The sequence below is a fragment of the Macrobrachium nipponense genome, chromosome 21 (genome assembly GCF_015104395.2).
Source record: "Macrobrachium nipponense isolate FS-2020 chromosome 21, ASM1510439v2, whole genome shotgun sequence".
In the NCBI taxonomy this organism is placed as follows: domain Eukaryota; kingdom Metazoa; phylum Arthropoda; class Malacostraca; order Decapoda; family Palaemonidae; genus Macrobrachium; species Macrobrachium nipponense.
Window position 1 is genome coordinate 35,071,508 of NC_087212.1, and position 22,274 is coordinate 35,093,781.

A 22,274-nucleotide genomic window follows, 5' to 3' on the forward strand; every position below is an offset into this window, starting at 1 on the left:
TTGGTCCCCTCTTTTTTTATTTCTTGAAGTGGGATCGACCATGTTGCCGAAGTGAGTCACTGTGAGCTACTTAATAAATGTACCCTAGTGGTATTTCCAATAAAATCTATTAATAGCTTAGTTGTTGTAGCTTTACAATTTGATTAAGAATATAAATGTACGTGTTTTTTTTTTACCATACGCTTTTACCCCTTCAGAGGGGGTCACAGTTTATATCGTCGTTTGCTTATGAATATGATTTATTTTGTATTCACCATAAGCCTCACTTTTCTCTGTAGAGGGTGAGACCAGAGGAGTAGAGCCTTCTGCTTTTTCTAGGGGTGAGATTGCTAGCTAGATATCCCCCCCCCCTCTTGCCATAGCTGACCCTGGGCAGCAGGTCTAGTATCGCCATAAAATGTTGTAATTTTGGTTAAGATTTTCAATGCTATGATTCGATACCTGGACCCTTTTCTTTCGGCAGTGATGGTGAATCCCCACCCAGCCTTTTTATGTGAAAGAGCAGAGAAACATTTAGTTATGATGCCAGAAGGTTAGTGTTTTAACTGTAATGAAAACGGTAAAACCACGGACTGTATGTTGATTGAATTTTGGCGTTCTTTGATGACCAATGCAGTCAATTATGGGCCTAAGAGTTAGGCGACTGTTGTGGATTGTCAGAGGGTGTATGTGTGTGTGTGCATGTGCGTGTAAGAGAGAGAGAGAGAGAGAGAGAGAGAGAGAGAGAGAGAGAGAGATTGAATGTGTGTGTTCAGTACTCTATCCAAATACATAGCATAGAAACAATCATCATACCACGGGGTTGTAACCACTCTCTCTCTCTCTCTCTCTCTCTCTCTCTCTCTCTCTCTCTCTCGTGCGTGTGTGTGTGTGTGTGTGGACGTACCAGTAATACATCACAGGTGTAGCCAAATCCCAAATCAACCCAGGATTACCAACATCCTTTAACCCAGGAAAATATTGCTCTTTGAAAACGTAAGAAATCCACTTTAATCGCGTTCACTTAGGGGATGGAAGCAAGAGGCTGTATTTCAGTTAAGTGGATGTGGGTCAGTTCTTTTCCTCTTCTTCTTCTTCTTTTTCTTCTTTCTTTACTTTTTATTCTTACACCACAAAACTCTCATAAATTTTGTTGCAAAGAGAACCCACATTATTGAAACGTTTTATTAGCAAGATTGATTATAGGATTTTTTTTTCTTTTTTAAGGGAAGCTCTCCAACGAATGCAAAGTCCCTTGGAGGAGCACAGGTATAATTTGATTCCCAAGCAGAGATTTATGGGTTATTCTGTTAGTTGCTTTTCTTAAAGTGCGTATCACAGTGCTAGTTACTTTTGATTTAGTTTTTTTTTTTTGGCGAAGGAAAATATGTTGTTTAATTGTATCTTTCGGATGTTATATTCACATGAGCACATTTATACATATGGCTGGATGTTTGCCTTGTTTTTATATAGAATTCCTTCCAACAAGAATAAGCACACACTCGCGTACACATACTATATATATATAAGTATACATATGTGTGTGTTTTTAGAGAGAGTGAGCGAGATAAAATGTTTAGGAAGTAGATTATATACACTGCCTAACGTTTTTCTGTTGTGAAGTAAATTTAGTTTTAGATATTAGTTTTAAATATTGAAATCATATCGTATCGTGAAATTCACATTTTCTACGATAGAGAGAGAGAGAGAGAGAGAGAGAGAGAGAGAGAGTTTCCAATACTAATCATGAAGTGCTGGAGTTCGTCTTTTTGAATAGCAGTTGATTGCTGCTGATTGCATAGTCATTAGGTTGGCAGTGCTGACCAGTGAATTGTATGATGAGATCAAACCGGGACGCTGTTCCTGATCAAACTGATCAGAGAGAGAGAGAGAGAGAGAGAGAGAGAGAGAGAGAGAGAGAGAGAGAGAGAGAGAAGGGGGTAGTATAAGAGTAAAAAAATATGGGTTGAAAAAAAAATAGAGGGAGAGAGGAGTGAGGAACAAATTGCTCATCTTGCAGTACAAGCTGTCAGTCCATAACATATTGCTTCCCCTTACCCTAGGGGTGTTTATTTCTATAGGGGTGGGTGGGTTGGCTGTCCTTTGATACCGCTGTCCCCCTACAGACTGTTTCCATACTAGATATTTTTTTTTTTACCGAGGGTGATGCCGAATAAATATTGTAAAATCTCACCGTTTTCTATTTACGTGTTTGGATTCTCTCGTGCAATGGGAATTACGTGTTATGATAATTCTAGAATACTAGGTTTCAGTACTTTTGTCTTTGCAACGCCAGTGTATTGTAAATAATTCCGTAAACCTTTGAAAGTTACGCTGAATAAGGGATCTATGTAGATTTTAACTATCTTCCAACCTGTTAACAAATTTAGGCGCTGTTGTTTGGAAACTTGATTAAAAGACAATTTTGTCTTTATTTATGACGGCCGATGGTAGAATTAACGAAATAGTTTACACTTTTCTTTCTTAATCGGTTGAGGTTTTGGACTATGCCATTCTTTATTTTAATCCGTTACCTAAGATGGTGGTTTGAATGTTTGCATTTACGCGAACGTTTTAATTTTTTTATATGGAAATTTGTCAGGCAAGAATCTCAATCCTGCCCAATGTTCCTTTAAATAAATACTACCAAGGAAGGCCTTTTCAAAAATAGATTTTACTTTTCGCAGATTTATTCAAGCTCCGAACACCATTGAACAGAGAGAGAGAGAGAGAGAGAGAGAGAGAGAGAGAGAGAGAGAGAGAGAGAGAGAGAGAGAGAGAGAGAGAGAGTTCGCTTTGTATCTCATGCAACCATTTGGAGAGATCCCTCATATATCATATAAGTGTGGGAGAAGGCATTTGACACCAGAAATGACAATGGCCATGTCGATTGGTAAAGTCGTGTTACATAAGCCCCTTTGTTATGGTATCATTTATCTTCCCGTTTCTGGCCCTCTTGTGCAGTATATTCCGTTTTTAATTTATCAGTTCTTATTTTATATACAATATATATATATATATATATATATATATATATATATATATATATATATATATATATATACGTATATATATATAGGGGACGGAGCTGGAGCTCAAAGAAGATATATCCCGAAGGAAGTAGTAGGGAAAGGCATCCTCATCTTTCAACAGTTTATTTTAATGCCGACGTTTCGCGACGAATTCCAGGTCGCATTTTCAAGGCTAAAAATATATATAAGTTTACGAACATTAATAATTGATCTAATTTAATTTATATTAAAAATGGCATGGCAACAGCTCTCAATAAAATAAAAAGTAAAAAGTTAAAAGTTAAAATTCAACAGCACCTCCAAAGTCAGACAATTTAAAAGTACAGGACTTCACTAAAATTTCAGAAACACCTACCTATACAAAAGAAAGAGTAAAGCTAACACAATATAGGTAAAAATACAGTGATGCAGACCAGCTGCCCAAACTAGGCTATGAACAATTTTACAGAGGACGTTTGGGTATTTAACGACGGTACAGTCTTTTTAATAATTATAGATTCTAAAATTGTCAGGTTGTTGTTGTTCCGCAGTTGGCCCAAGATAGAAATATCCTTGCTGTCAATATATGTTTTACATGTTTTTGAGTGATTCCGTATATTGGATTGTTCTGGATTAGATAACCTACTACCTGTTCTATGGCTTATGCCCCTGTGGGAATCAATTCGAACCTTCAACAGCCTCTTCGTGCATCCCACGTATGTCCCGTGATCACATCTCGGGCAAGTATATTTATATACGACGCTGGACGAAATATACTTGCCCGAGATGTGATCACGGGACATACGTGGGATGCGGTTGCTAACCCCATGCTCTGTTTCACTCAGGCCGTTACCATCAAAGTTACTTATTTACCAGATACATAATTCACTGCTTAGGTTAATAAGTGGACAACGGGGTTTGCACAGATTGTGCCCAATCGTTCGTCCTCTCCTGGAAGGCTTTGATAAAAAAAGTGAACAGACTTCTCTTACAAGTGCACGTAGTGGCATACGGAAGATTTCATACGACGGGGTACCGACCTTGCTTTTGCAGTGAGTGTGTGGCCGTTTCGTCCATTAATTGGGAAACGCTCGCAGCCAAAAGAATGAGTCAGCAAATACCAATACCGTTTGTATACTTTTTACTTTCTGTGTTTCGATTCCATAACTTCGCCCCCATCTCGCCCCAATGATTTATCCTCCCTAGCTACCAGACTCTCTCTCTCTCTCTCTCTCTCTCTCTCTCTCTCTCTCTCTCTCTCTCTCTCTCTCTCACACACACAGACACAGACACACACACACAGCCAATTAGACACACACACCAGATAATTGAAATGGGATTGAGAAAAGCTTATGGACCCACGCTCATAAAAAACAGAACACAGTAAAAAAAAAAGGGGGGGGGCGGTTTGTGTGGAAGAGTATATAAAATAAAAAAAAAAGGCCAGGGAGGGGGTTTTGGTATTCGTTCCGATGTTCACTCAATGGAAGACATCCTCCGAGGGACAGTTGCAAGTGGGGGAACGAGGATTTCACACACACACACACACACAGAGAGAGAGAGAGAGAGAGAGAGAGAGAGAGAGAGAGAGAGAGAGAGAGAGAGACCGCACGTTTACTCCTGAAGATGTTAAGAAATGGAAAATAGAAAAAATGGAATATTTCAAGGAAAATAGTGATAAAGATTTAAAGTGGAAATTCAATACCTTGGAAATGTCATTTTTACGGTTTTTAGTCGTAGGTATCCGTGGGATGTTAATCTTTTATTTTAATGTCGGAGGTGTTCCCTTGATTTTTTGAATGTAATTTGGACTTTTAGATTTGTTTCCACAAGTCATCTCCTAATGTGTAAATATGAATAATTTTTTTTTGTCTTTTGTTGGTAAGTCTCACATTTCACAAGGTTACTAATTCATGTTGTGGTAGGATATAGAATCGATGGGACTATCACGAAGTCGAAATATGTCATGAATTAAAGTAATAATTTAGCTCTCATTAAAAGAAAAATAAAAAAAAGAAAGGGGCGAGAATTTTTGGAATTAAAAAAATGGGGGGGGCGGCGGATGGCTGCTTTAAGAGATAAAAGAGAATATGAAATAAAGGAAATTCATTGGAGAATTTTCCGGTACCTTGATCTAACGGTGGGTGTGTTTCATCCGAAAACTTCCTTTCTCCCTTGAGAGCAAAGGACCGTTCATGCATATGCAAAAAAATATGTCTTTACTGATATGTAAATTGAAAATAGACAGTTTTTAACACCAGTGGGGTAGAGTCAATTGCAAGCAGGGAATGTTATGCATGTTTTTTACCCAACGTGTAATTAGTTTATTGAGGTTATAGTTTTATTGGGAAGGTAAGTGTACTTGTAAGTGAATGTTGGTAAGATTTCACTCACGGATAATCTTTTATAAATGTTTGTTTGTATTACAGTTTCATGTTTTTATTACAGTTTCATATTTCCTTGCTAGATAAAAAAAATTCTCGTTAAAAAATATGAAAATGTCAATTTTATTTCACAACCTTCTTCTTATTTTGAGTCTTTTCTTTAATCCTTCTTTACCTTGTGCCTATTTAGAAATTTTGTTAGCTTATTTTTAGTTTAATCCTTCTCAAGCAATTCGAGTTAATACTGTCTTTATTCCTTTTACAAAAGCATTTACCGAAAAGCAGATATCATATGGAGAATGATTGATCCATCGTCGAAATGATTAAGGTCATGGACACAATGTTTTGTATAAATATATATATATATATATATATATATATATATATATATATATATATATATATATATCCATATATATACTATATCAAAACTTGAAGTGAAACCCTTCCTTCAGTAGGTCAGATGACGAAAGATGATCTGCCTCTTATCCATGCAGGTTGACTAATCTAGTGATCTAGTTAAATAGAAAAAAAAAGATATGAAGGATTATTCGGAAGCACTATTTATCAAAATACTTTTAGTCCCCCCGTCGTGTCCCGTTTTCTTTGCACGTCGGAATCTTGTATTCTTGTCTCCACCCGTGCATCCATCTATCATGATCAATTGCAGGTCATTAATTTTCTATACTGTTATCCTGTCGGCTGCTCCTCCATTCACATTCCCCCTTTTTATAGTGAGTTTCCTCTTCCTCTTGAGAACTTATACCTTCCTTTTCCCCGTCCTGATCTGTAACTGCTCTGGATTTTAGTTGCATTTCTTCAGCGCTTATATCATTTGGGTTCATTAATTCAGGATTGCATTGCTGTGAATAACCATCAGTTAATAAAGAATTTGAATTGCACACTGTACTCCGTCAGGTAGTTTGAGCAAAAGTGAGAATTAATATATGGTACATACCATGTACTTGCTACCATTTTTCCGTGACTCTCTCTCTCTCTCTCTCTCTCTCTCTCTCTCTCTCTCTCTCTCTCTCTCTTATGGAGACAAGCACGCGCATATGCGCATGCGCAAAGGCACAATATCACAATTCCTATCAAAGTGTTGATTATTCGATCAATGGCTAATAGGCACTTGATATCCTCCGGAAATGCAGACACATGTTCAAACAGTCTTTAATTAACCCCATAGGTATTTTACAGTAGATTGTCTTTGCCATAACATCGTCAGTGCCCCATTCAAACTTTGGACTGCCACATTAGTATAAAACATCAGCTCTATGTTTAAAAAAATGAATTTTGTCAATTCCAGAATGAAGGATTGGCCTTTTGGAAGATCCACTGCACGTGTTCATACTTGATAAATAATCCTCCAAGAGCAGCGAGCCAACGGTGAAGCAGTCCATAGGCTTTTGAGATGTTTCGATGATAGAACGGATATAACATAGAGGTCAGTCAGAAGTTTTTTATGGTGGTATTACTCCATGATTCCGAAGCTTTTCATGTTAGTGTAATAACTCAGTGGCGTGGTTTTACATTTCGATACATGCTGTTGCTTATTTGCTTTCTTAAAAGGACTGAGAGATATTACACATAGCATATAACACCGAAAGGCACTTGAAAGAAGGTAATCAAACGTAAAACGAGAAATCACTGGGACTACAAATATATTGTACGAGATGCATACACATATTCCGTCTCGTACAAAATGTCTTCTTGTAATCTTGTGATTCTTGAGGCCTTGCAATTGTCATGATGAACTAATTATTCACAGTTGCTGGGGTGTTATATGTAAGGCTCGGTTTGGATTTTGCTAAAAAACCCATTTTGTGTTATACATCGCGGTTGGATGAGTGACGCACCGGGAAAATGAAAATGTGCTACCACCTTCACTACAACAAAGCTTACTGAAGATCAAGGGATGGCAAAACTCTGGAACCACTGCCTCATATATATATATATATATATATATATATATATATATATATATATATATATATATATATATATATATATATATATATATAGGTAATACCGCGGAGGAAAGTGAAAAAAACAAGAACTGGCGAGATCTTTCGGTTTTAACCCTTTACTATAGGCAAGTCTTGCCTATAGTAAAGGTCGTGATCTTTTGCAGTTCTCGTTTTTCATTTTCCTCCGTGGCATTGCCTTCATTTATACACAGCATCACGTTTTATATATTTAGTGGTCAAGTTATTCGTATGTATGGTATGTATGTATTGTGTGATTCTGCGTTTGTATAATATATATTATACACACACACGCTTACACTTACATGTATACATATATATATATATATATATATATATATATATATATATATATATATATATATATATATATATATATATATATATATATATATATATATATATATATATATATATATATATCGAAACCTTCTTAAGAGTACCTGAAGAACATAGCTTTCTAGTTATCTACTAAACATTGAAAAATAATGTTTTCTTTCCTGCATTTTTTTAGCGTTTCGTACCGAGTCAGCAGCGATGCTGTGACCGGCAGATAAGGGATCAGATGTCGTAGTTAGGAGATTGAATGGGCTATTATGACCATCATCCGGCTTTTAATTGGTCGTTGCTGTCTTCCATCTAGTCTCTAATCCTCTTAGGACTGGAATCTCCGGAGAAATTCTTGGATTTCCTCTCTATGCCATGTCTGTATATGTACCTTTATTGGTATACAAATATAACCGTCAATATATAGATGAATGAGTGATTTGACGTCATTGATAAATACATTAAATAAGTCAATCGGTAACCCCCTGGCCTTTCATTTCAGAGAACGGTTCGATCCCGATGTGATTCAGAAATTTAGCGTTGGTAATTATTTTTTTTCAATTTTGGTTTATCACAGTCCTCCAATTCGACTGGGTGGTATTTATAGTGTGGGGTTCCGGGTTGCATCCTGTCCCTCCTTGGGAGTCCATCTTTTTTTTACTTTTGCACTGTTTTAAGGAGCACACTCTTCTGCATGAGTCCTGGTGCTACTTCAGCATCTAGTTTTCCAGATTCTTTTTCAGGGATCTTTGGATCGTGCCTAGTGTTTCTATGATTATGGGTACAGTTTGCACTGGCATATCCCATATCCTACTTATTTCGATTTTCAGGTCTTGATATTTATCCATTTTTCCCTTTCTTTCTCTTCAACTCTAGTGTCCCTTGGTATAGCGACATCAATGAGTGATTATTATTATTATTATTATTATTATTATTCAGAAGATGAACCCTGTTCATACAGAACAAGCCCACAGGGGCCATTGACTTGAAATTCAAGCATCCAAAGAATATTGTGCTCATCAGGAAGTAAGAGAAGGTAAAGGGAAACTCGAAAAGAAAGTATTTGCATTCATCGTAATTATCCATTCTTATGTTGGCTTATCCAAGTGTGTGTGCATATGTAAATAGATACATTAATTAATACCTACACCCTTACATGCATCTATGTATACAAAGACATATAGCTTTTATTTTTCCTTTTTTCAGGGAAAGCGAAGAGAAATTTTGTCTTTTCCCAACCCCTTATTCCTTTGTTTTCGTACTTTTCTCTTCGTCGCTGGCTGTCACGTTGTTCTCGAAACCTGAAACCTTTAGCACTCTCATATTCTTCGCGTAATTTTCCAGCGAGTTTCCTTTATACGCCATTTTGGCGAAGTAAAAAACAAAGGGCTGACGTTGATCTATTTTTATATTACACAATGTTGGACATATTGATTATGAATCCCCCCCCCCCCCTCTCTCTCTCTCTCTCTCTCTCTCTCTCTCTCTCACTGTGTAGACGTAGCACGGTCGCACTAATAACCAAGAGGAACTGGGTTCTAATCGCGTTACGGTAAGACGTATGCATATAATTGTATACTGAATACGAGTAGTAGTCAACTGTAGTGATGGGGATAGGCCATGGGCGAGTTGGAACAGCATATGCAAAAATACGAGTCCTCAATATATATATATATATATATATATATATATATATATATATATATATATATATATAAGTCATATCACATTTCCGTGATTCATATACATAGATCGAGCTACAATGTCCTTTAATATCTAATTCGCTCTACCTCGGAATTAATATATTTTCATATATGCTTAACCGAAGGGGAATTTTTTCTCGATAATAGACTTGCCTGGACCAGGGCGCGAACCCGTGGATCCTTTCAAACCCAGAACGTCAGTGAAGCTTTACCTACTACACCTGGGTTTGAAAGGATCCACGGGTTCGCGCCCTGGTCCAGGCAAGTCTATTATCGAGAAAAAATTCCCCTTCGGTTAAGCATATATGAAAATATATTAATTCCGAGGTAGAGCGAATTAGATATTAAAGGACATTGTAGCTCGATATATATATATGATATATATATATATATATATATATAGATATATATATATAATATATATATATATATATGTGTGTGTGTGTGTGTGTGTGTGCGTGTGTGTGTGTGTGTGTGTGTGTTTGTGTATTGTAACAATCGTCCATCTGACTTGTTAAATCTTTTCTCGAAACAGGGAAATTCAAAAACTTGAAGGAAACTGCAGAAAACGTGGAAATAGAGGAATCGATTCTTATAGAATATGAAGTAAAGCAAAACTGTATTGTGATGTTCTGGTGATCTGAGAGATATTTTGACACTGCTTTTGTTCTTATTGTTCCTTAACAATGTCCCAAAGGTGAAGACATGAAAAAATGAATTTAATGTATTGTCAAACTTGATTTAGTGTCCGTCATATCCACGTCACGGACATCACCGTCCTAAATCCAATGAAGACACTGGCCGTAAGCCGATAACAACCTAAAATTTGAGAAAGGCAGAACACTTATGGGACCGTCGCCCCTTTCCGCCATCATACTTGGTCCCCAGTCTGATTTCACGAAAGTCGTTAAAGGGATCAGCCCCTGGACATCTTAAAATTTCACTCCCTCTCACGTGTGGGCTATATGACCTGACCTCTCACCCTGTCCTTGTTTGTCAGTGTCTCGCACCTGCGTCTCCGCTCCCACACCTGAATCTCCGCCCACCAACCAACTCTATAGAACTCAATGACCATTTCAGATACCTGCTAGGATTATCTGCAGAGATCAGGGGACCGAAGGAGATCACCATAGTTTTGACAAATGTCAGGCAGGACTTTCAGGCGACTCCCGAAACCAGGTATAAATAGGGGCTGGTATGCGCCATCAAAGCGCATATTGCCCTAGTTAGTTATCATGGCACTACACCTGACTGAGTGGTATCATGCCCGAGCCCAACAAAACTCCAACCCGCTCCAGTATTCTGAAGTCTTGGTGAAACTCTACGGCTATAGTCCGACAGATCTAAACTGATAGATTGTTTACTTCCTTGAGAAAAACCCTGTTGCCAGTTCTCCCTTAACCTTTAAATCATCTCCCAGCGAGGCAATATTTGGGACAGTACCTAATAAAACTGACCGTATAATTCCTAATCCGTAAACTCGATCCCTATTCTACTTGGTTATTACTTTTGAGACTATTTATTTTTATATTTTTTATGACTTATACCCTTATATTTTGCTTATTTTATTACATATTTTATATGATGATGTTTTTCATTAAAAGTAATAAAAATCGGCAATTGCCATTCGGTATGTATGTCTTATGACATTTTCTTATAATCTTGCCAGAAGATTACTTCTATTTATTCTTTTTCATTATTTGAATTTTCCGTCTGCCATACTATCCATTTCCTAAATAAGTTTGTAATATTTTGGCTTTCATTGCTCTTCATTTTAGGTTTCCCCCCATTCTCATTCATCAAGTTATGATTTACTTGAATTTCATTTCCTTTTTCACTCACGGTCTAATGCGTGTAACAATTTTTACTTTTTATAAGGTTGTTGCCCATAAACTCATCATTGGGAGAAAGAAAATTATTTACAATAATTATCGCAAGAATTGTAATAATATGATTCTATACAAAATGTACATTACGAAGAATCTTCGTCGTCAGATGATCTTACTTTAATAACAGCTATCCTTTGCAGCATCGCCTGTATGCATGTTTTCGGAATGCTTAACTGCATTTGCCCGTTTCACAGCGTGCTTTCTGTAGGAATAAGTTAGTTTTCCTACTGACTATTGTTAAAGCAAGAAGTTATTATTTTTGGCGCTAGAGTTCTCAGCTAGACCGGGCGGTGGGGCTTATACAAAGGGTAGCTTAAGAGATAATTCCTTTAAACTTCATGGCTTAATAGGCTTGGCCCACCTGCATATCGCCTGTCAAAGGTAACAGGAAAAGTGGCAGCGTTTTTCGAAACATCTGTCACGTTTCTAAATGCGATTTCTCATTTTATTTTCAAATAAAATTATAATCACAACATGTGAACGCTTAAGTCCAGCAAAACATGCTAAAAACTTTAAACTACCGATTTATTGATTCATGTGTTATAAAGTAAGGTATTTAAATCCGGATACTAGTAAATGTGGCAACAGGGTTTTTACCCAAAGACGAAAACAATCTATCAGTTTAGATCTGTCGAACTATAGTTCCTCTTCTACTCCACTGTCTGGAATCCGGACTCTGTCTTGACGTCTGACCCCGACATCCCACTTGGAAGCTGTCATCCTTGAAGTACCTGAGCACTGCCTGAGGAAGAGAGCTCTTTCTTTTGTTCCCTGGTGAAGAACTGCAAGCGACAAAGTCCTTCCGCTGATGCCCTGGCTCAAATCTACACTTGTCTCATCCATGGACAAAGATTTGTGTAGAGATCCTCTGTTGTGTGCCATCGTCTGTAGTTCAGCAGTGCCACTCAACATTTACTGCCAGTGCCATTCTTGGGATACAGTTCCTGAGATTCCAGTGGGAGCAATCTGTGCTTACAGCGCTCCACTATATTGTGTTGCATTTTACGATTATTATTAAGAGTTTGATCTATGTACCCATACACTAATTTTAATCATTAGATTTAGTGTTTTTTGCTTGCAACCCAGTGGCACTTTTGTTCTTTATATTGTACATAACAGTCAGCAGTGATTTCAGTTCCACAGAACCAGTGAGAGCTCCTATACATTTTATTCTTCAGATTACCTTATAGAGTTATACTTGTAAGTGGACATTTTACGCTTACCTTCCATTTTTGAAAGTAATTTGGAGATTCTTTTAAGGTACTTACTTTTATTTTTTTTCTGATCACTAGTGGCAGGCCACCCTTAGTCAGCTCTCATTTTCAAAAAGTCATTCTTAGAGTAGAGCCAGATCCCCCTAGATATTCCCAAAGTAAAATCATACAACCCTGCCTGCCCCATGACTATATATATATATATATATATAAATATATATATAATATTATTATATAAGTCTATATATATATATATATATATATAATATAATAATATATATATAATCCAAGGCGAGTCAGGGAAAGGCACTATCCATATGCATTTTATTAAAATATATGCCGACGTTTCACAACTCCACATAGTACGAGTACAGTAGTGTTTTTAACTTCCTTCTGGGTAGGTTGTCACACGCCATTTGCTTGTTCTTTAAGTAAATGTTTTATTAATTACATTCTGAATGTTTTAATTAATTTATATGTAATTCGGATTTTATTAGTTTATTGATTGCCATGTTCGCTTGTTTGCAGCCTAGAAAATGCAACTATGTGGAGTTGTGAAACGTCGGCATATATTTTTAATAAAATGCATATGGATAGTGCCTTTCCCTGACCCGCCTTGGATTGTTCTTCGAGCTGTTGCTCCGGAAATTGGAGTTATATATATATATATATATATATATATATATATATATATATATATATATATATATATATATATATATATATATATATATATATATATATATATATATATATATATATATACATATATATATATATATATATATATATATATACATATATATATATATATATATATATATATATATATATATATATATATATATATACACATTAGTTCATTTCCTCAGCCGATCCTAAACCAAGTTCTGATACCATTCCTGTTAAACTTGACAAATCTTTCAGCAGTGAGCGTATCAAGACACACTAACGGGCGTACACAGACAAAAACTATGCCCAGACTTCGTCGGTAGGGAACTATAGCTGGTTCACTTAAGGTAGATTCTTAGATGAGCCCTATGTTTACAAGACGTTTGTTTGGCGACCGCTGATTGGCTGGTACCGGGAGCTAGGCAGCTCCCAGCCAATCAGAGGCCGCCAAACAAACTTCTCGCAGGCATAGGGCTCACCCAAGAATCTACCTTGGGTGAACCAACTATAGTATGTTTACTTAGCCTTCATGAGCATATCGGCCAAAATTCAAGTAATCAAAAAAAATTTTTTATAAGACTTTGATTGACCAATTATTCATTTCTAAGATAAACAGTGAATTCGTTGAAATGCAAAGATAAAGGTTAGGTTGAACGATTAGAGGGCACTTTTACAAGTAAAAAACAGAAAACAAAGCCAAATGTAACAAAATATTAAGGCTCGGAACATATTATATTGTTATGGGAATCTTCGCTCTGTCACACGATCAATCCATAACACTTAGAAACCAACGTGCCATTAGAGACGTACTTAATGTATTGCCGAACATGTCAGTTTGAAAAAGAAAAAAACCAAGACCTTTCTATATTTGAAATACAGTTTTATGCTTTCATATTGATGTAGTGTTTTAAGGTAGGTACTTTGCAACCTTGATTCAGCAGAACATGAGTAAGGAATTTTTGTATCATTAATTAATAAAATCAAGGGAAGATTCATTAAGAGGCGAAACAGAAAAACCTTAAAAGTGTCGATTTCATAGTAAGTTTATCTCTCTCTCTCTCTCTCTCTCTCTCTCTCTCTCTCTTCTCTCTCTCTCTCGTCATGGTGAAAAGTAATGGCATACTGTCTTTAGTTTCTTTATCATCTCGAGGTCGTTGAGACCTCTCTCAGATAATCCATTCTGTGTAAACTGTTAGCCTTTTCATCATTCCTAGAATACAATGAAGACACTTTTTTATTATTTTTTTTTACTCGGAATTCTTTCTCGTTTGAGTTCATTTACTTGCATAAACCACTTGGTAATTTACAGCGTTAGTACCTCATTTACATAACCCTTCTGTTAGAGTTGCTATAATTGGTTACTGACTGTCTGAGAGAGCTTTCTTAGAAACAAAACACAAGCAAAACAACAAGATTATCTTTTATTCTTGAAGTAGATGCTGTTGCTCTGAAAAGACATTTTTATCCATTAAATGGGATTGAAAGTAATCTGAATGACTTAGGGCAATTGCAGCAGCATTAACGTTCTGCTTAGTGTTCAGTAATATTGTGCCAGAAGTATTAACGTTTTTGTTTGTCTTATTTTTTTCTATAGCACTTCTAAAGCTTTATCACAGAGAGGGCAGTTTTTAGTAGGGTTCCCAAACTAAAATTACTCCGTCTCTGTGTGCTGGTGCATAGATTACGTCTCTCTGTAATACACTGCAAGTTGCTTACCATACTGAATTACTATGATAGATTCTCTCTCTCTCGAGAGAGAGATAAATACTGTATGTACGATGCTAGGGGATATTGCAGATACGGAGAAAATTGCAGATTGAGACACAAAATGGATAATTATGTTGAAGGAAGATCAAATATTATGGAAAAGCTGGATTTTTTAATGTCAGAATTTCTGGAAATGAAGAAAAGAACAACATACCAGAACAGGAAAGAGACGTGGGAAAATCCTTATTATTACTCATATTAAATGAAGGAGAAAACACGCAAACCATCATAGTGATGAATGCGCAGGGTTTAGTTACGAGTAACTCAAAAAGAAAAATAAGAGTACTTAGAAGAACTAACCCAAATTGAAAAGAAAATAGATATAATGAATATAAGTGAAACCTGGTATTCCCAAGGGTACCAAACTTATAGATCAGATAGAAAAAATAGGAATCAAGGGGGAACCGCGATATATGGGAAAGACAAAAAACAAGGAAAAATATATGAGAAATATAGTAACTCAGAATGTGAACTAATAGCGGCAGAATTTGAATCTGAAAAATTAATTAACATAGTAATATATAGACCCCCTAATACTAAAGAGTTTGACACAATAACAGAAAAATTGGATGATATATGATCAAGACTAGAGGCAAGTAATTATAGGCCTGTGAGTCTAACATCACATATTATGAGAGTGTATGAAAGGGTAATGAAGAAAAATATTATGAAACATTTAATAAAAAAATAATTTGTTTAATATAGGACACCATGGTTTCGTACCCGGAAAAAGTACACAAACCCAACTGTTAGTCCACCGTGAGAACATATACAAAAATATGAAAAGTGGAAATGAAACAGATGTAGTTTATCTAGACTTTGCAAAAGCTTTTGACAAGGTAGATCATAATATATTAGCAAAGAAAATTAGAAAACATAATATAGTGGATAAAGTAGGAAAATGGTTAAAAGAATTTTTACACAACAGAAAACAGATAGTTATTGCAAACGATGAGAAATCGGATGAAGCTAAGGTAATATCCGGTGTGCCACAAGGTACTCTGTTAGCTGCATTGCTGTTTGTTATTGAGTAGTTTCGCCGATGACACAAGAATAAGAAGAGAAATTACTTGTGATGAAGATAGGAACACGCTGCAAAGAGACCTTAACAAAGTATATGATTGGGCAGAGGTAAATAGGATGGTATTTAACTCTGATAAATTTGAATCAATAAATTATGGAGACAGAGAAGGAAAGCTAATAATGAGACAATCACAAATAAGGAAGCAATTAAAGACCTTGGTGTGATGTTGAATAGGAACATGTTATGCAATGATCAAATAGCAATTCTATTGGTAAAATGTAAAGCAAAAATGGGAATGTTGTTACGGCACTTCAAAACAAGAAAAGCTGAATACATGATTATGCTTTATAAAACATATGTTCGTAGTCCACTTGAATATTGCAATATTATAGGGTACCCACACTATCAAAAGGATATTGCACAAATAGAGAGTGTACAAAGGTCCTTTACAGTTAGAATAGAAGAAGTTAAGGATCTTGACTACTGGGAAAGACTACAATCCTTAAAATTATATAGTCTAGAAAGGAGAGGAGAATGCTACATGATAATTCTGGCATGGAAACAGATAGAAGGAATTGCCGAAAACATCATGGAGCTAAAAATATCAGAAAGAGCAAGCAGAGGTAGATTAATAGTGTCCAAAACTATACCAGGGAAAATAAGGAAAGCACACAGGACATTAATCCACTACGCGCCAGCATCGATAATGCAGCGTCTATTCAATGCGTTGCCAGCTCATCTGAGGAATATATCAGGAGTGAGCGTAGATGTGTTTAAGAATAAGCTCGACAAATATCTAAGCTGCTTCCCATACCATCCAAGATTGGAAGATGCAGAATATACCGGAAGCTGTACTAGCAACTCTCTGGTAGACATTAGAGGTGCCTCACACTGAGGGACCTGGGGCAACCCGAACAAGATGTAAGGTCTGTAACGTAAGGTAAGGTCTCTCTCTCTCTCTCTCTCTCTTCTCTCTCTCTCTCTCTCTCTGACCATAGTCTGTTCGAAAAATACTGAAAGCGAAGTAGAAACAGATCATCTTCCAACTTTATAACTCGTTTATGGTTTAAACCCCTTTCTTAAAAGAGTACTGCGTGATTTTACAACAAAAAGTTGCTTACACTTCATATGCCTACAATGTATTTGTTTGTCCTGAAAGTACTTTTATCCCGGTTTTAAGTCCAGAGTAAATGTGCACGCTGTACTCCAGCTAATTACCATTCTTAGTCCTAACACCGGGAGAGGAACGCCCGAAGTCACATCATAAACAAAAGTAATCACACCCCTCTGTCGACTTAAAATGATAAACTCTGTGTTGGCGTGATCGACATAGCGTTAATACCCACAGTATTAGACCTTTCTGTACGGGTTTTGTGTAAAAAAAAGAAAAAAAATATCATGATAAACAGTACGTACGTGGTGATATGGACATTCTGTCGTTCTCTGTTGTTCTTTAACCTTTTATGCCAGATATTGTCTGCTACAAAAAAGCTATCCAAAATATACTCTGTTTTCCTCCTTGTAGTTGCTCCTCTGTAAATAGGTTATTCTCTGTCGTCTCCTCATTCACTCTCTCGTGTAATATACTAGTACTTGTATCATCCGGAGCCACGAATAGTAAGAGAAGCAGAGTGAACGGTAATCACAGACATTCAAGAGGGTTAAAGAAGCGCGCAGTACTACTCTTCATTAGTCCCACTCCATTGTTTACCGCTCCCTCACAAATCTCGCTCTGTCATACTCCTCGGGTTTCCTTATTATCTCTGCCGATCGTGGTCTACAGTTTATCTCTCTCTGTCTCTCTCTCTCTCTCTCTCTCTCTCTCTCTCTCTCTCCACAGAGCCCGGGGACGTGTGCCTATCCCAACATGGAGGAGGTTGTGCGTGGAAGAGAAGAGGGAGCGTGCTCACTGGCTTGTAGTTTTGTTCGGTTCCCTGCTTTCCAGGCGTGGGGATCCTGGCCCTATTATTGTTCAATGGTCTTAGAAACGTAGAAGCATAGAAGAAGTCGGGACACAACCTTTCGAAGACGGTTAGATATTAAATACTCGGAGATTGGTTACGATCCTAGATAACTGCCGAGGAGATCCACGAAGCATGTGATGCGATAAGCCAACCTTTAAGAAGGTAATGAATATTTATAAGGTTGAGGTTATCACCAAGTGTCCTTATTAATATAAATAGAGTAGGTATTGATTTAACAGTTGACTATTAGTAACTGAGTGGGATTTTGAGGAGAGGAGACATTCACTGAAGGCTTTAATGTTAAAGGTTATATTGATTTATATGTGAGTACACCCCGTTATAGTGTGTACCTTGCTGTTGCTAAACTTCAATATCGTAGTTATTAGCTTTGAGATTATGTATATATATATATATATATATATATATTATATATATATATTTATATATATATATATTTAAATAGGTGGCGCATAAGAAAACTGTTAAAACTGCTATCTATTTAGGGTTGGATAAAAAGTGTTGCAGCTCTCAGTAAGTTCCCCTTTTAAGACGCATTTACAGGCAAACACAACACGACGAGCAGTGACGAAGACACGGCAGTTCCAGCAATCGTAAACAGCATTACGAGGTATCCAACTGCAAAAGAGTAATGAAAGTCAGGAACGTAGGCGAACAAGTATTAACACTAATTCTCATTTCCTTTTATTCCCAGTTTTTTTATGACTATTATAACGGAATATTGTTAGCTATGATGCGAGCTGAAATTAACTTGTTGTTATGTTCATGTGGTGTGTTTGACTGGAGGTTTCTTGAAAGAGAGACTTTACGATTTTGAATTATTCTCTCTCTCTCTCTCTCTCTCTCTCTCTCTCCTCCTCCTCCTCCTCCTCCTCCTCCTCCTCCTCCTCCTCCTCCTCCTCCTCCCGAGCGTCTGTAGACTTCTCTGAAAAGGCGATAAAGAAGGAAATTCGTTCTTTAGACGGAATACAAAGGCCTTGAAATGGCAGCATAAAGTACCATCTAGATTTACTGCATAAAACATGGTGTCTCCCTTTCTTCATGAAGTCGAGACGATCCTTCAAATGGGCGTCCTAGAGCGTCGTTCGAAGGGCAAACTGCTGAAAAATGCCGTTCGTCAGGCATCCGAGTGTCCTACGGGTGGCACTGCAGAAGATGCGGCGAGGATGACTGTTCCTCGTAAAGTTCTGACGGATGGAGGTGGAGGAGGACTTATTGTCTTTCTTCACACGCAGATGGAAAAGGAGTCTTGGAAGGCTTCGTTTCAGGGATAGGACCCCCTCTTTCGTCAGTGGATGAAATGGCGATTGATGTACTGTGGAGGAGGCAATAATTAAAGGAGAAAAAGTTATTAACAAGCTTGAAAACACAGGTATGTAATTAGAAAGAGGTTACATAATTATGCCTGACTGAAATCGCAAGTGAAATAAAGTATTGATAAGTCGCAATAGAATATCCAATTACTAGAATAGGTGAATGATCTTCGGAGATTTTCTGAACAGACAGTTGGGTGCACCAATCACTGCCTTTTTCGAGCACATAATTTTCTTAGTCCCATCTTTCCTCATTAGCCTTTCCCCTTCTCTCCCATCTGTCCTTTATCTATCCTTTCCAAGTTCAAAAGCACGGGTGTTAGGGGAAAAGAGAGAAAGGATGGGGAAATAACTACAAAAACGGGAAATGGCTGGTTGATTTCTTGAGGTGTAGAGATGGTATGCATAAAAAGCTGTTTAATAACATGAAAATTCTTTTGTATTGTGATTAATTGAAGAATAATTATGTATTTATGCATTCCATGGTACCAAATTGATAGATGCATACTAGAGATATTTTTCCACTTAGCAATCAGTGTTGGCGAATATTTTTCATATATACATACTACATACATAATCATATATATATATATATAGATATATCTATATATATATACATATATATATATATATATATATATATATCATATATATATATATATATATATAGTGTGTTTTTTATGCTTGGATGTATGAAAATAGTTTTAAAAAATCAGCTCTATTGTTTAAAAAACTATGTATCAGGGAAAACGTAATGTACAATCATTTTATATTTGTATAGAGTAATGCACCTTTTATGGGAAATAAAAAGGTTTCCAGGGTACCAAGCTATTAAGCCATTGAGAGAGAGAGAGAGAGAGAGAGAGAGAGAGAGAGAGAGAGAGAGATAGAGAGAGAGGAAGAGAGAGAGAGAGAGAGAGAGAGAGAGAGAGGCCTTAATTTTATTACATGGTGCTTTGTCAGAACCACATAATTATAAGTTTGTCTGTAAATAAGAAAGAAAATTAATAATTTTCCAGAGAGTGCCATCTCCATGCACTCTTTATTCCAGCCCTATTTCTTGACTTTTCGACATTCGTTTAGTGTCATCCCCAAGAATGACTCCAGACTAGTGTCGAAACCTCGCTGGAAGTAGTGTTTCATTCATTTGTAAGTAGCAATATTATTTTATACATATTTGAGCATAAGCTATGGAAACATACGGAAGTAACTTACGTATGGTCGTTCAGTACACTTAAGTATGTTGATACTAAAAACGTGAAATTGTATACTGTTGATGTGGAGACCTGTGAATTTAGAACGCAGTCTACAACATATTCTACAGCATTGTGTACTAAATTTGTATGGATAATGTCATGCAGTGTACAGAATCTGTTTAAATGTCTGCGATAAAGAACAATGACATCAAAGAGACGATAAAAGCACAAGTAAGGATATCCAGAAGACCCTACTGAGAACACCGAGAAACTGTCTCCCACATTTATAGCCGGGTGTGGTTGCTGGCGTCGGCTGGCCTTTGATGACGTATATTTAGACGTCACGTTTTACGACGTCGATAATGAGCGTCGATTAACCCTTGGATAAAAAAAAAATGAAGTCAATAGATTTATTCCATTCATCTCGTAAGAAGGAAACCAACCCACAAAAACCACGAGCTGGAAGTTTAAAAAACCATAGCAAGACCTCAGGGAATTAGGAGAATCGACTCACGTTTTATCAGGTTATTTATGTCGGTTTTTTTTTTCAGTTGTTAATATGATTCGATAGTGGTTCTTTTTGTACTGCGTTTAATGTGGTTGTATTATACCAGCGTAATGTTTTGATAACTAGTGTCCGTTTCCTTTCATTATTTTTGTACAGGATTTGATTTTTCTTGATGATGAAAATGTTATGTTATTCAATTTTCTTAAGTGAGTCATATAGTATGAGAGAGAGAGAGAGAGAGAGAGAGAGAGAGAGAGAGAGAGAGAGAGAGCGGTAATTATTTTTTAAAGAAAGGACTGAAAAGGAGATGTGCAAAAAAAATAGAAAGGGGGTTGGGGAGAAGAATGAATTTTAGAGGGCATTCAGCTGTCATGCCAGAAGGGAAGAAAAATGGCAGAGAAAGCGATAGAAACCAATAAGCACCGTTGAAGTGGAGAAAAAAAAAACACTAGTGATAGGAGAGAATAAGCAATGAAAGAGAGAGCCAAAATACTAGGTAAAAAAAGGTGAGAATAACTTTGTGTTAAGGTAAACAGCAGAAAAAAAATGTAGAGCCACAAAATTATTTATAACAAAAACTTTAAAACCTGTAGAAATAAGTCATCGAATCCGGGCTGAGAGAGAGAGAGAGAGAGAGAGAGAGAGAGAGAGAGAGAGATCCTCTTACAACTCTCGCGCCGGATGTTCAATAATGTAGGATTAAGTAAGTCTAATATTTCATCTGCTTTTGTGGGGAATGACGGGTGGCAAATGCCCTGCCTTCTAGCCCCCCAACCTCGAGTCCTTCCTCCCCATTCAGTCCCACCCTAACACCTGATAGGGAATGGGAAGGGGGAACGGGGAGGATTGCCGAGATTGGGAGATGACCTCCCTTCCCCATCATATAAATCGCCCTCCTGTATGGATGAAATATATGGGAATATGGAAACAGGATCAGGAAAGGGAAAACGGAGTTAATGTAAAGGAACGAATAATTTAGCTGAATTTTAATCGTAAACAATAAAGGAAATGTGACTCCCATAGGGAAGAGAAAGGAACGCAGTCGGAGTAGCCTCACCTCAGCTATTTAAAGCCCAGATGTAGAGTTGCTGGAGATCAGAAATGCGTTAAGTGAATGAGAAAGGGTAGTAAGTGATGCTGTGAAATGCGTTTTTCAGAATCTTAGGCTAGATAGATAGCTTAGACATTGCCAGTGAGTGACGGATAAACTAGCTACATGTAACAGGATTAAAATGTGAAACCTGGAACCATAGGGGACCTCTCGCTTAATCCCCATTGATTATATTTAGTATGCTCGCGAATGTTGCCTTATAAAGA

General features: G+C 36.9%; 1 long non-coding RNA gene across 4 annotated transcripts in view; it reads left to right on the top strand.

Moving 5' to 3' along the window:
- Positions 1-22,274, top strand: part of LOC135197917 (uncharacterized) — a 323,650-nt gene that overhangs the window by 278,733 nt on the left and 22,643 nt on the right. For all 4 annotated transcript variants that reach the window (XR_010310681.1, XR_010310680.1, XR_010310678.1 and 1 more), the window contains exon 4: positions 6,684-6,821. This is a non-coding gene — a long non-coding RNA (uncharacterized LOC135197917). The remainder of the gene's footprint in view (positions 1-6,683; positions 6,822-22,274) is intronic.